This window comes from Zonotrichia albicollis, chromosome 3 (genome assembly GCF_047830755.1).
Source record: "Zonotrichia albicollis isolate bZonAlb1 chromosome 3, bZonAlb1.hap1, whole genome shotgun sequence".
Taxonomy (NCBI): domain Eukaryota; kingdom Metazoa; phylum Chordata; class Aves; order Passeriformes; family Passerellidae; genus Zonotrichia; species Zonotrichia albicollis.
In genome coordinates, this window is record NC_133821.1 from 36,424,732 (window position 1) to 36,438,900 (window position 14,169).

General features: G+C 42.0%; 1 long non-coding RNA gene across 1 annotated transcript; it reads left to right on the top strand.

The window, feature by feature from the left end:
- The first annotated feature begins 763 nt into the window (after positions 1 to 763).
- On the top strand, positions 764 to 8,282 carry LOC141728498 (uncharacterized). Its single transcript, XR_012579470.1, has 3 exons — positions 764 to 981; positions 2,149 to 2,679; positions 5,583 to 8,282. It is a non-coding gene; the product is annotated as an uncharacterized LOC141728498 (long non-coding RNA).
- The last annotated feature ends 5,887 nt before the right edge of the window (positions 8,283 to 14,169 follow it).

Below are 14,169 nucleotides of genomic sequence, written 5' to 3' on the forward strand. Positions count from 1 at the left end.
CTTCCTGGGACAGTGTTTCAACCTGTACAAACCAGATTCTTTGCTAAATTTATAACTGTGTTGAGAAACACGTCACTACAGAGAAGCACAAGGAAAGCTGTGTGAAATACTAAGGGTTTAAATGTCCTTTCGAAAATATTTGCTGTCATTCTGACCCAACTAGAAGAAAAAGGGAGACGAAACATTTGCAATAGCAGCTTGCCTCAGTTGGTAGAACCTGAATATGGGATTTTGCCTGGTTTATTTTAAGTCTGAGCAGCTAGCAGCTGGAGTATGTCCCACATGCTAACACTTGGAATTCCCCAGGGAGAAGGTTTGTTTCAAACGTACACGCCAGCCCTCCAAAGCTGGTTGTCTTTGTGCTTTATTAAGTTTACATCCTCCATCCTTGCCTCAAGTCTCGATGGTAATGCACCTATTCTGAGCAAGTGAATGTTCTTGCCAGCTTCATATGGACTGGTTTTGATTTAAATGCAATCTATGAACAATATCTACTTGCACACGCATACACACCCCAGGCAGACACTGAACAGACGCAGCCTTGCAGACTTACACAGCAGCTGTGACAACAACTGATGTCACCTCCTTTGCAGAAATTTCCACAAGCGTCTTCCAAAGGCCAAGTTAAATGAGATAGAGCTTATCAATTTCTTTAAAGTGCTCTGGATGAGACCAGTCCATGTGACCCCCTTCCTGGCCGCGGGGGTGTGGTATGTCACAGCTCCCCTATCAGCTGGCACATGGCAGTGGGAGATATGAGACAGCAGAAAAGCAGTAGTAACAACACCACCAGCCTGCCGAAGACAGAGCGAATGCGCTGAGTAACTTCAGAGTGTGCTCACTTACTTTCTGCAAACAGGTGGAGGCTGCTCGGCCCTGGCTTCTGCTTGCACATCCCACTCAGCACAGATGGGTGCTAATGTTGCCAGCTATGCTCTGGAAAGGCTACGGTTCGTTAGCGTCGTATTAACGCCTCTAGCAGTGAGTTGCAATATTCTTTTTTTTCCTTCACAAACTTTCCCCTTCTTCTGGATATTCTGTAAATAAAAAAGAAATTACTAGCAAGGATGATTTTCCAAAAGCAATTGCTTAAGATAAATTCCCTGCCTCGTTTTTTGCAAGAAAAAGATTAGAGAATTTCAGAAGATAACCTCCTCAGCTTTACTGCTAAAACAACTGAGTGTTTCAAGTTTCCTTCACTACCTTTAATTATTATTAAATGATCAGTTGTAAAGAGTTCATTTTTAAAGCTTCTCACAATTATTATTTTTATTCAAAATACCAACAAGCCAATAATATATTAACAGAAACAAATAGGTAATATTTGTAAAACATCTCAATACCTCATACTTGGTAGGACGAAAGGACTTCTTACTTGAAGTAATTTAAAAACATAGCCATAGGATTGAACATTGCATTCAGCAGCCTGCAATTTTCACCCCAGGGCTCACCCAGATTCTCTGCATGGGCCTGTTAGCACAGAGAACAGCCTTAAGCACTTACCCCAAGCTAGTCATCATATTTTGATTAACAAATGTTGGTAATGCAATTTTTTCTTTGTGAATGTGCCCTTTCAGTGTCTGAATTCAAATTCTTGCACCAGCATAGTTACAGTCACTCTAGATCTCTTGGGCATGTCCCTTGCAAATCGTGCTGTTGGTGCAAGACCAACAGTTTCCAGAATACAGCAGCACAAGGTATAAATCCTGAGTCAAGCCCAGCAGTGAAATATAGGTATACAGTACACGTAAGTACTCAAGAATTTGTGACTACAGTGCCAACAGAAGCTGAAATTCAGTCTTATGCTCCATTCCCGAGCTACATCTCCTAGCTTTGCTACTGAGTGTGAAAAGACAAAAGTTAGGGAATTTTAAATCAGATTTTTTTTTTTTGTGGTTCTGCCAGATTGTTCCAATCTTACTGCAATCTCACACCTGTTAAGAATCTCCCTGACTTGTCTAGCCAGCTCACATTGGATTAAAAAAAGCTACCTTGCCTTCACCCATTTCCTCTTTCAAAGTTAAGTGTCTGCAGATAGAAAAATAAGCTTTCTAGGGCACTCTCCTATTTCAACTGTGGTGTACCCAGCGCAAAATTGTGGCTGGAACCTGGATGTTAATGTCACCTTAAATAATAATATTTTTTCAGGTGCTGGCCAGAGTTTTAAGAGATAGTTCCAGCAATGAGCATATCAGACGGAGCAGCAAAGACACAGCTGCTCAAAACAGCAACGTGCAGTGGATATACATGCAATGAAAAAAGACCTCCTTCAAGGAAGATATTGAAGACAGCTGCAGATCAGTCCTCCTCAGGGTTCATTAGCTTTTTTCATCTTCTGTAAACCAGCCCTGGGCATGACTTTAGAAGATGATTAAACCAAAAATTTGTGTGTCATTACACCCTCTCCAACTCCAGCTGCAACATTTTATCTGTGGAAGCCCCAGGATCCAAGATCCAGGATAGAAGCCTTCTGTCTCTCTACTTCCTTGGCATGCTGGTTACAATCTCTGCTCCCACCACCACCTATGTTTGAACTGTGATTGGTTAAAGACCCTTAATCCTTGCTGGAATTGTATAAACAGAAACATGGATTGCCAGCCACCTAAAATCTCCAGTGAGCCCTGGACTGTGACAAACAAAAAGCCTTTCAGTATTCTCCCGAGCAAGTCTTTCACAAAGGTAGAGTGAATTTTGTGCCCAAGTTCACTTCCTCTTTATGCTGCAGGGATGCTCTAAATGGTTCTGTTATGTGTAGGACAGATACATATTTATCTGTAATCCTGACCATACAGATGGTGAGATGCCAGCTATGAATCAACGGAATCTACAAAGTTTTGCCAAAGGCACTCATAACTGTGAGTTGCACACATGGGCGCTTTAAGTGCTAAAAAAGGCCCTACTCTCTTCACACCTGAAATATGGGTCCACAGCCCTTACACCTACAACATTCACAAGCCAGTGCAAGGTAGCCCATGCACAGCAATTTTAAGTTTGAAATGCAGACACATGACCTCAGATTCCACTCATAAAGGGCTATCTGTATTGCAATGTTTGAGACTTACAAGTGCAAACATAGCAGAGGCACTAAGGGCTTATGTGAAAAAATAATTATTCCATGTAGAAAGGAAGTTGGCTTGCTTTGAGAAGAGGTGTTAATAGACTAACCTTTTTCCCCAACACCAGCCTGCTTACCTGAAAATATGAAAACATCTACTGATGCAGCACTGTATTTATTTGAGGTGGGTATCATATCCCACTCATGTTAAATGTCTTGCTGCATTTCAGACCAAGATAGTCATTAATGGGAATACCAGTTATAAGAGTCATTTAATGAAAAATAACCCTGGACAACTGTGCTGCAATTTGGAGGCAGAGGCGTGCAGATCATAGCACACAAATACAGCTAAATTTAAAAGAGTAGCTTCAGAATAGACACCTTCCCCCCTTCCACCAGGTTCAGGACAGTTAATAAGAGCTAGATCTTGAATGACAGTACCAAAACAGGGACTTGGCAAAGAAAGAACTTGCTTCAGCTGAGAGATATGCCAGAGTACAGATAAAACCATCAGCAACTGGAACAAGGAAAGGGTGGAAATGCTACAAAGATCTATGGTAAAACAGGAACTTAGGTCCTTCTCAAAGGCAGCATCACTTTGTTACCTAAACAAGATTCCTTCTTCTCTCCATCTCCAATATATTTCAACTGCAGTCAATGGTAACTCGCAAGCAGTGGCAAAAGCAACAATACTTGCATAAACATGGCATTAGTAAATTAAGCACAGGTCCTCTGGTTGCTCTAGCTGTGCCTGAGTAATGTTTCCACAGTCACTCCTTCTATTAACAGAAAATTAATGTCCTCTGCCAGCCTAAGCATGCACATAAGTAGGCTCCTAACTACCAAAAGGAGTCAGGGCTGAAAACTGGGAGGACAAAAGCCTACAGGAAGTGTTTAAACTAAGCCAGACCCCACTGGGAGAGAACCAAGCATTATGTAGCTATATCTATGGGCTGGGTGGGATCTCAGGAACACTGAGGGTGTGGGACAATCTCCCCACCTGCTTTCCTTCCAGCTGGAACTGAAATAGGCACCAGCCAGAAATTACTTCACAGACAGCAATACAAACGTGTCTAGGAGAGACAAGTGCTGTTGATGCAAAGTAGGCAACAGCGAAGACCAAGGGCTCTTGTTCTCCCAGAAAATCCCTTGTACCTGAAGGGAATGCAGGACTAGCATGGATGGGCAAGACCTAAAACTCTGCGATCTCCTTCCTTGCAGTGTAAATATGTAGATGCTTCTTCTTCATTCTGAAGTTCTTTTGGGTATTCTTTGAGTAGGGCTAGGAAAGGATCAGCTTTGCTGTCTCAGATAAGATACACTCTCCCTTACATTTTTTTTCCAGCCTAAAGGGGTTTAGACAAGGGGTAGTTTCTAAGGTTGCTGGAAAGAAGCCATAAAGCTGCTAGGAGACTCAATGGAAGATGTGGCTTGCCAGCTGCTAATCTGTGTGGCAGGGGCCCCCTGGACATCCACACCTCAGTGGAAGCCCTCCCATAACTCTTTCTCTCAAGACCCCATTATCCCTAGTGTTAGCATCTCTGCAATAAAATTAAAATCTGATATAAGATCCAAATTAGAAAAGGAAAAATATGGGGCTTACAACATCTACATCGTCTATGCCACTCTTACCTCTGCTTCTATTAATTGATCCATCTGCTTCCCAGAACTGGGACTGTCTGCACTCAAAGGAGGACCTTGCTTTTGCTCTAGTAGTGGAAATGGGTGTGCCTATTTGGGGGTGTTTGTGTTCTTAGGGGGAGGTTTATATCCTCTAAAATAAGTAACTTGCAATGCTTCTTTATGGAGATGCACACGCAATTTCTCACCAAGAGCCCAAGGCAGATTATGCCAGGCCATTTCATAAGATGTTGGAGTGCTAACACATGGTGTGCATGGGCACCTTTTATATATATCACAAACACCTACTTGCCTGGAAGCAAATCAATAACTCCCTACACCAAAGCTTGCATTTGTTTGCTCTTATTAGAGGTGGAATGGTGCCTGAGGGAGGGCCATAGGCATTCCATTACTTAGGATCAGTGCCTGAGCAAAATGGAAAGGCTGCTAAAAATAAGCAACATTTGCTCATTGGTATAAATAACAAAAGCGAGAGAGAAAGAAAAACAGAAAGAGAACAAGATGAAAATGAAAACTGGCCCCAGACCAGGCCTTGCAGAATGACCAGTCACCTCCTCATTGCCAATTCTCTCACCATCTCCACTATGGGCAAGATACTTTCCACTGCCAAGTGCCCTCATCTTCTTTCCTGAGAGGACCATAACTTGCAGATTCATATTGGGCCTGAACATAAAAGACAGCTCCCACAGCACCTCACAAAATACCACTGTGATCCTTGTGGTAGCTTGTGAAGTATTTGTTCTATCTCTATTTTGTTTATTAAGGGTATTATGGAGGGGGGTAAGAAAGGGAAAAAGCTGCACTTCCATAAGGCCATCATCATTAAAAACTTTATCCTCTCTTTATTAAAATAGAAATAACTTTTGGATTACCATTTTTCTAACAGACTTCCGGAGCAAGCAATTCCCAGAGCACCCTTGGCTGCCTGTTTTCAAGTACTAAGGGTGAGAAAGCTAAGCCTATCTATACTTGGAGGAAAATAAGAAGACAAGGCTAATTAAAAATTCACCTTTGTCCTCTGTTCCTAAAAGCACTGCTCAGCCCCATGACACCACACACTTCAGGGTGAGCTGTGTTTTTAATGGAGAGTTTAAAGCAGAGTTTGCTTCTGGTTACTTTTCCTTTTAGTGTCTCTTTAATAAAAAGGAATAACAATTGGAAACCAGCTCCCAAAGTAGCACACTCAATCTTTCCTCTGCTTCTATTTAATGTATTCTATTGTAATAAAGTGCACACACACACAAACCTATTAGCTCTACAATTAAACAAATAATGGCATTAACAACTCCCACCCACCGCCTTAAGCAGGTTTAGCTGGGAGAGCAGAAGCAGCTGTCTCTGTCCTGTGTCTCTGCCAGAGGTCACCATCCTGCAGCAGGATCAGCTGATCCTTCCTGGATAAACTCCTGAGCAAGTGTAGTGTACAGGCTGCAGCATGATCGTAAACCACCTCCAATTTCAGTTTACTCTGGCAGTAACCTCCTACAAAAATAAAGGAAGAAACCTAAGGCTGGTAACTGGTTCATCTCTTAGTATCAGATAAATCTACCTTGATTATCTTTCAAAGCCCCAAAAAACAGAACAGACAAGAGGTTTATAATAATGCTCTAGGTTGCCATGAATTAACATGAATTCTTGTACTGACAAAGGTCACTAACATAACCATTGAACTACACTGCTAATGTAAGAGCTAAGGGAGGTCCTCTAAAGTTTATCCAGGCATGTGTAGGCTTCCAACATTTTCAAACCTAGCTAGCTCTATGAAATTAAGCTATTTTCAAACCTAGGACTTGGACAAGCTTGGGTATCCCCATGTGGCCCCCAAGAGTGTTGCTATATCCAAGCTGTCATTGCTACCACATGAAATAATCTCAGACAGTAAAGAGACGAGAGAAGGACAAGGTTCTGACTCAAGTGAGAGGTATTTTTTTCACATCAGACCAACAAATGATTGACTCAGAAGCTATCAATGTCTTTTTGGCATCCAAAGTGGAGACACATACTTACAGTGGACTTGCTTACTGGTAATTATAGAGAAAACAGCAGGTGGTTACAGTTAAGTTTCTGGTGCAGATTTCACACTATCAGATTCACACGAAACAGAGAAAGATGCCAGTTTTGAGCAATGGTGTGAATGAGGAGAGTGCTAAACAGTAGATATACCTTGAAAGCAGGAAAACAATACATAAGCAATGCCATGGTCTCCATAGTGCAGGGAGTGTGTGCAACACAAGATTTAAAAATGAGGGCAAGATTTATCATGCTTAGTCTAGAGCATTAGGTAAGGCATTTGATGATGGGAGGTGTGGGAAGACTGGAGCAAGGAAGATCTTTCAAAAGAAGAATGATTTGTGATATCTGGAAGGGGTTTGTTTTACAATGCTCGACCACATTTGCGTAGCTTCAATACCACAAAGTCCTGGTGTGGGTGCATCACACTGAGAAGGGAAGATCTTCTCTTGTGGCTTTCACCACACTTGTCCCAGCCTCCCACACATGGTTTGCACTGACACAGCTCCAGGTAGCCCCGAGACATCAAACCTGATACAACCATCCTGTGCACCCTTCTAAACACCACAGGCAAGCCCTGCTCCTCTCGGTCACATTTGTAATTCTGGGCACTTCCCTGCAGCTAAGGGAAACTCACAGCAGGTATATCTGCACAGAGACAAGCAGGATCTAGCGTCTGTCATGTAAATCCTGCCTAAAGTCATCCTCTAAACCTTCCATGATGCATTTTCAAGACTATCTTATTTAAATGAGCACTGAGAGCATGAGAGAAGAGGAGAGGGAGTAGAACAAGGCTGGCACACTGGCAAGGGCAGGCATGGAGCCAGGCAGCTCCCTCGGGGCAGGGGAGGCAGCCCTGCTCACAGAGCCTGGAAGCCACTCTGCCGGCTATTTGTGTCACAGGCCACTCCTGAAGCCACCCTCCCAGCTATTCCTGTCACGGGCCACTCTGCAGAGCCCCTGCCAGCCTCTGGAGGAGGGCACAGGCACATGATAAGGATAAGCAGGAGCTGAAACAAGATGGCACCTAATGAATTTCCCTCTGCATGACCTATGCAGTAGATTTTCTGGCATCTCAATAAGCACAAAGAGAAACCCACTGGAGTAAGCAGAGCCCTGCGTCAGCAAAACACCATCTCTCACATGAAACACTCTGGCTGGCAGAGCTGTGAAGGTGAGGATTACTCACTGTTTCCAACACTGTACCACATGTTTAAGAGATAATTATGGAGGGACAGGGAGAGTATTCATCTCATTTTCCTTTCTTCTTTCTTTAAAATAATTTAGAGTGTACCATTTCTGCCCTCAAAAAAATCAATTCAGAGAGAGAGAGTCCACTAGTTTGTTACAAGGCAACAATTCCACTATGCAACACTCTGTGAATGACATCATCAGAAGCATCAAGAAAGTAAAAACTGGACAAGAAAAGGATTTAGATTCAGCTAGCCTGAAGCAAATGGTTCAATCAAGGAAAGAAAAATAAATCCTGACAATTGCATTTAGTTAAGAATTAAGGAAAATACATCTGAAAACCAAGGCCACCAAATCTGACTTTCTGTATTGTCCAGCCAAAGAAATTTCCTCCACTTACAAAGTTTTTATTTGCTGCAAGTTTTCATTAAATATTTCAGCAAACAAAAGGAAATAGCAAAACCAGAAGGGAGGCAGGACAGTGTTTTTCAGGGACAGTGGAAACTAATTCAGAAAAGTGGGTCAAAGGAAATGCTGAAAGATACAGATCCATCCTACAGTTTAGCTAAAGTCAGAAAGTACTAGTCTACACACAGTTATTGCAGCACTCAGTAGATAGCTCAAATTTGCCCTGGAAATTAATAGAAAGTAGAACAGTCACCCAGTATGGGCAAATAGGCCAGCATTTGGGACTCAGGAAAAAGCTATGCTAATTAAACAATGTAGTGGCAAACATATGTATTTGCCACAGATCATACAAGTCCTTTTCCACCCATTTTGAGTAGAGACCTGTTTCTGTTTATCCACAGAAGGTGCATGTTAAAGAATGGTACCTGACAGACAGAATAGGGGAGGAGGGGGCTGGAGGTCAGGAGAGGTTCCAGTGACCAACCATCAGCTCTTAGATAAGGTTAATGGTGCCTACAGTTGCATTACAAGGGAGAAAAGCACTGGAAGAAGCTCTCCCTCACAGCAGGATTAAGAGAGATTGTAAACAACGGGGAGTTATGCATTTGCACAGCCTTCAGAGAGAAAAAAGCACCTAAACAAGGAGAAAAGAGGAGTAAGAGTGTGGTACCAGAAGGAAGCAGGGGAAGAGGGCCAAGGGTGCAGAGCAGCCATTGCCCAGCCCAGGCAAGTGCCTCTGGGAGAGGCTCTCAGTGGCCACAGGCTTTGCCCCTACAGTCAGGGTGGCTCTCCTGGAGCCCTGGCAGCAGCAGGAGGGGCACAGCAGAGGTGGGAGCCCTGCCACAGGCTGCTTGGTCCATTTCTGTGGTGCTCCACAGCCACGTCTTACAGCAGCTTTCTCCCTCACTGCAAATTTCATCGAGAAAATGTTTACAGCAATACAAACCTTTGAAGGGAAACCACAAATATCGAGGAGGGTTGTCAGCAGCCATCAGACCTGTCCTGGTTTATAACTACAAATGCAAAGTAGAGAGAGAGAGGTGATTTGGCAATGGTGTGAGAAGGCTGTCCCTCTGAAACCCCAACCTTTCTCTCTCTTTCAGCCCATGCTATGCCTCCTATTTTACTTTCAAACAAATAACTGACAGAGAAATCTGGGATGTGAGCTAGTAACTACACAAAATTAGCTCTAGCCAATTGTGAATTCATTTGCTCTATTTGCTCTCCTTTGCTGAAACATAAAATTTTGTACGAGTCAGCATATTTCACCACATTTAAGATTGTAATAACACAGGCAAAGGCAGGAAGAAAATATCACAAATGTAACAGATGAAGAAAAATCCAGCCTAGGGACAATCATGGCAGCAGAGAAATTCAATATATCTGAACTACTGCACTACTTTACTGATATTTCCATTTTCTAGTTTCTAGTTCTAGTCTACTGACATTTCCATTTCTAGTTCTAGTTCTAGCATTTCTAATTTAAAAAAAAATCCTATGAATGATAGAAACAAAAAAAAAAAGAACAAAACCCAACCCACACATGGAATGAACCATTCTCCACAATGATTTGTGGAATGACACCTTTTCTACAAGTTTTAAATACCTCTATATGATTAATAGAAAAATAAACACCACTTGCCAAATAAATCTGCACTAATCTAATCTAACAGCATCTAACCACTCTACATGTTTCCCTATTGTTATACCCCTATGGAATGACTTTGCTAGCCCTCCCCTAAACCCATTGCTTCCTGTACCTCCTGCATCTCAAAGGCATGCAAATGAATCCTTAAGAGTTTTCCCCCTTCTTTGACACATACAACTCACTCTTTTTTTAACAGGCTAGAAACAAACAGATTGTATTTATTTACATTGTGATGGTCTCCAAAGACTCCATCCAGCACCACGATGAGAGCAAAGAACCCATCATTAAAGCAAGACCAGAGTTCAAGCAGCAGCAATTGATGCTTGGAGCTCAACACTGACAAAATTTCAGATGTGAGTACGCACAAAACAGAGAATTGTTCACTGGACTGCAAGTCATAGTTTAGTTTAAGTTATAGTTAGTTTTAAACTGCAAGTTAGTTTCCTCCACTAAATTTTTGTGTTTCAAGTATAGGAGTGTATTTCCTCTTAAGCTGGAAAGTTTTACCATTTATGTTGTCATAAAACCTGCTTTCCAGGACTTCTGTCAATGTATATGAGCTATTGCGATAACCAGGAGCAACCCTTATTCCCAGTCAGTTAAGCTACATGGGCAGGTCAAGAGTTATGAGAACAAAACCAAAAAAAACACACTGCCAAATGGAAGTATGGTTTCTTGGGTTAGATAAGATTAAAAAAATTGAAAGTCAAGGGCAGCATTTTCAAACATAAAAGCAAACAGTAGGCTTCCAAGTGTGCACTGGGATACTCTAATTTAAACCCCAACCCTCTTTAGGAATCCTTCGCACTTCAAGAGGATCATTTTAGTTTAATAAGTTCAAGTCTCAGACAACATACCTATGAAGCAGTGTGCAAACTCAACAGCAGGGCACAGCACGTAGTTCCAGGAGGACAGAACAGCACAGGAAACTACGGGGTTGTCACTGTTGGCCAGGACATCCTTGTGTCCCCCTGCAATGCCATTACTCTGAGCAAGCTCAGGAAAGGTTCATTACTTGCCACTCTTGACAGCATCAAGACTGTCCAAACTTAGTGCAATAATCAGTAATAATAATCAGTTCACCCCTCACCTTGCTGCACAGAGCACATCCCTGCTCTGCCTGAATAACCACGGAGTCACTCCTTCTTCCTGGCTGTGGGATAAAGCCTCTGAAAATGCATCACTTTAGGACAGAATAGAAAACAAACAGCAAGGCTGGCTCTGGCATACACAAACTGCCCCTCCTCATCTCCACAGCATCACACTTGCCTCTAAAAGGTGATGGGTAAAACAGCAAGAGCTGTCAAGGGTTAGTTTTTCCATGGGGTTTACCTAGTGGGAATCTTTAAGAAAATAAATCCAGGCTTCAGGTGAGAATGCCAAACAGTGTCAGTGATGTTAGGCAGGGGTCACCGAGGTGCCCTTTTCACACTTAAAAGAATTTAAGCTTGCATTTGTATTGAAGGAAGAAGGTAGAAAACCTTAGGGCTGAAAAAAAAGAGTTTCATTCTGAATTTTGAGGGCAGGAGATGCCAGGTGAATAAAAAAGACCTCTCCCCTTCTGTAATCAATCAAAATAGATATTTCAGGAAGAGTGGGCACTCCCAGATGTTCTCCTGAACCACCTGAAAATTTCCAAACATATTTAGGCTGAGCTTTAATCAGATGGCCAGCAGAGAAAATCATCCCTCTCTTGCAAACAATTCACTGTGTGACCTTAAATAAATCACTTGCATATGGTCAGCACTAGGAAGAAGAATTTTTTCTGCTCCTTTTCATTTATAGAGGCATTGCAGAGGGGCAGGGAACAGAGTTCATACTGTTTTATTTACAGGGAATCCTCACTTTTTTAATTTTGGGAAGAGATTTTTAAATGTACCACAAAAGTACCACTACAAGTAAGTAAGGAAGAGAGGGGGATTTTCAGTTGTACCTGGTGACATTCCAAAATAACAAAAATATATGAGAAAAGCTTTCATTAGAGAAAATTAGAGATTGTCATAACTCAGAAAGAATAGAAACAGTCATCCAGGAGCTTGACAGAACATGTAATATTCCTCTCCCTTGCCTTTGAAGGTCACCTCTATTCTTGATGAGATTCTCTCTCTCTGCAGAAGGTGAGAGCAAACAAAAACGCTTCACATGTGTCTGCTGAGCTTCTGTACCAAACTCAGTTTCCCATGAAGTTCCCTTGTTTCTCTTCCCACTTATCAGCTATTGATAACTCTCTCATGTCCAGAAGCCAATTAATTTATGTCAACAGGATGGAGATGTCTGCAACCTGACCTAACTAGCCAAGATGAATCTGCCTGTAGGTTTGCTTTTAGGTACTGCTGCTTCAACCAAGAGTTCATCAAAAAAACATGGTACACCTGGATCACAAAATGAAATTGGATTTTCTGAGGCCTCTTTCCCTGCACCCCCAGCCTGTGCTCCTCAGGCTCTGTACCCAGGCCCTACAGACAGGCCTGAACTGCAGTACAAAGCACAGTTGGCAGCTAATTTGGATTTAGCCATTTCACACTTGCAAGCCAGGGATTCAAAGCCAAATACCAGGGCCCCCTCCTACTTTCCAACACAGAAACAATTTAAAACAGATCTAACACCTATGTAGTACTGATTTGGTTATCTTCAAAATCCCCATTGTTCTGTTTAAAGAGCATATCCTCCTAGAATAGCCTCCTTTTGATAAACAACTCCTTCTGCATGTCAGCCAAACAACAGTTTTGCTCTTTATCACAAGTGGAGCAGCAGCAGAAACCGTGTGTGGCGAAGTGGGGGAGGAGGGAGTTTTAGCTGAAAATAGAGTTCATTGTCAGCTGGACTTTAGACTCAGGTTTTTAAATAGGTTTTGGAATGTGGATATAAAGCAGTTAAAAGAACCCTACCTCCAGCCCTTAAAGGGAAAAAAACCCTTTATTCACACACTTAAAAATCATAGTAGAACCTTTGCTAACACAGTCATTTTTCTGTTGTACGCAAAAGCTTCTTGTATAAGAAGGTAAAAATATTCAGGAAAACAAATATTAGTTCCTCAGGAATCAAACAAACAATAAACAAAAAAAATTCCTTAATAGAAATATGCAGCACCAAATAACCCATTTTTAAAAAGTTTTAAAAGACACATTGTGAAATTTAAATAGTTTTTTAGACCCATAATAACAGGTACATAATTTTAAATGGTTGTATAGGCCAGAGATTTCTGTGCCTTGTATATAGTTAGTGGAAAACAAAAAAATTGCTACAAATTATTCGTATTTTCTTACATTCCAGATATGCACATGGAGGAATGTGTCAGTTTCTGAAGTGTTTATTTTATGAAAAATATTGACTCTTTTCAGTAATATATTATTGCATTGTTCTATAATGACACTATGTAGTTAGATTGTATATTTTGCTTCAAATATCCCCTCAGCATAGCTGGAAATAGTTTTACTTTTCAGTTCCTAGGATTGACATATGCATGCGATATGCACAACCTGAAATCTGCCACAAAAACAAACAAAAAAAATCTTATTTTGTGTGTTCCATAAAGAGCAAGCTGATCATATAAAAGATGATATGACTGACTTCAGTAATCATGAACACATGGGAAATGGAAAAATTGGAAAAGATCTACACCTAAACATACAATTAATGATCAGAGCAAAGCACAGCCTGAAACCATGCAGCTCCTGCAAAGTCCATATGCTTTATTAGAACCTACATAAAAAGATCTTGTAATTAGAGACAGAAGTCCTACCAAAGTCTTATGTTAACAAACACTCTTAGGTTCACAAGCTGCCAGAGAAGCCCCATCACTTTGTTCTCAGAAGTTTGCTGAAAAGCTCTAAGTGGCCTAAGCAACACAAACTTCAGCATCTTGGGCAGCGCTATCTGCTGCGGGGCCGCGCCTGACCCCGCTCGCACAAACAGGCCAGGATAAGGATAAGGATGAGGATAAGGGCATGGAAAACATCGGCCCCGGCTCCTGGGCTTCCCACAGATAGAACATCCGGGCAGGGTTAGCCGTGGCACCCTGTGAACAGCGGCTGCACCGTGACAGAGATGGGCCCAGAGCCGCCGTGGGACATCGCTTCCCTCTGTGCTGGGGACAGCCCGGCCAAATGCTGTCCTTGTGGAAATGAGCTCTGGAAGGAGTCAAAGAAGTGTTTACAGCACGGTTTGCAAAAGATAAGGAGAAAAGATGCTCTTCAAAACCCAGGGAATTCTGTCT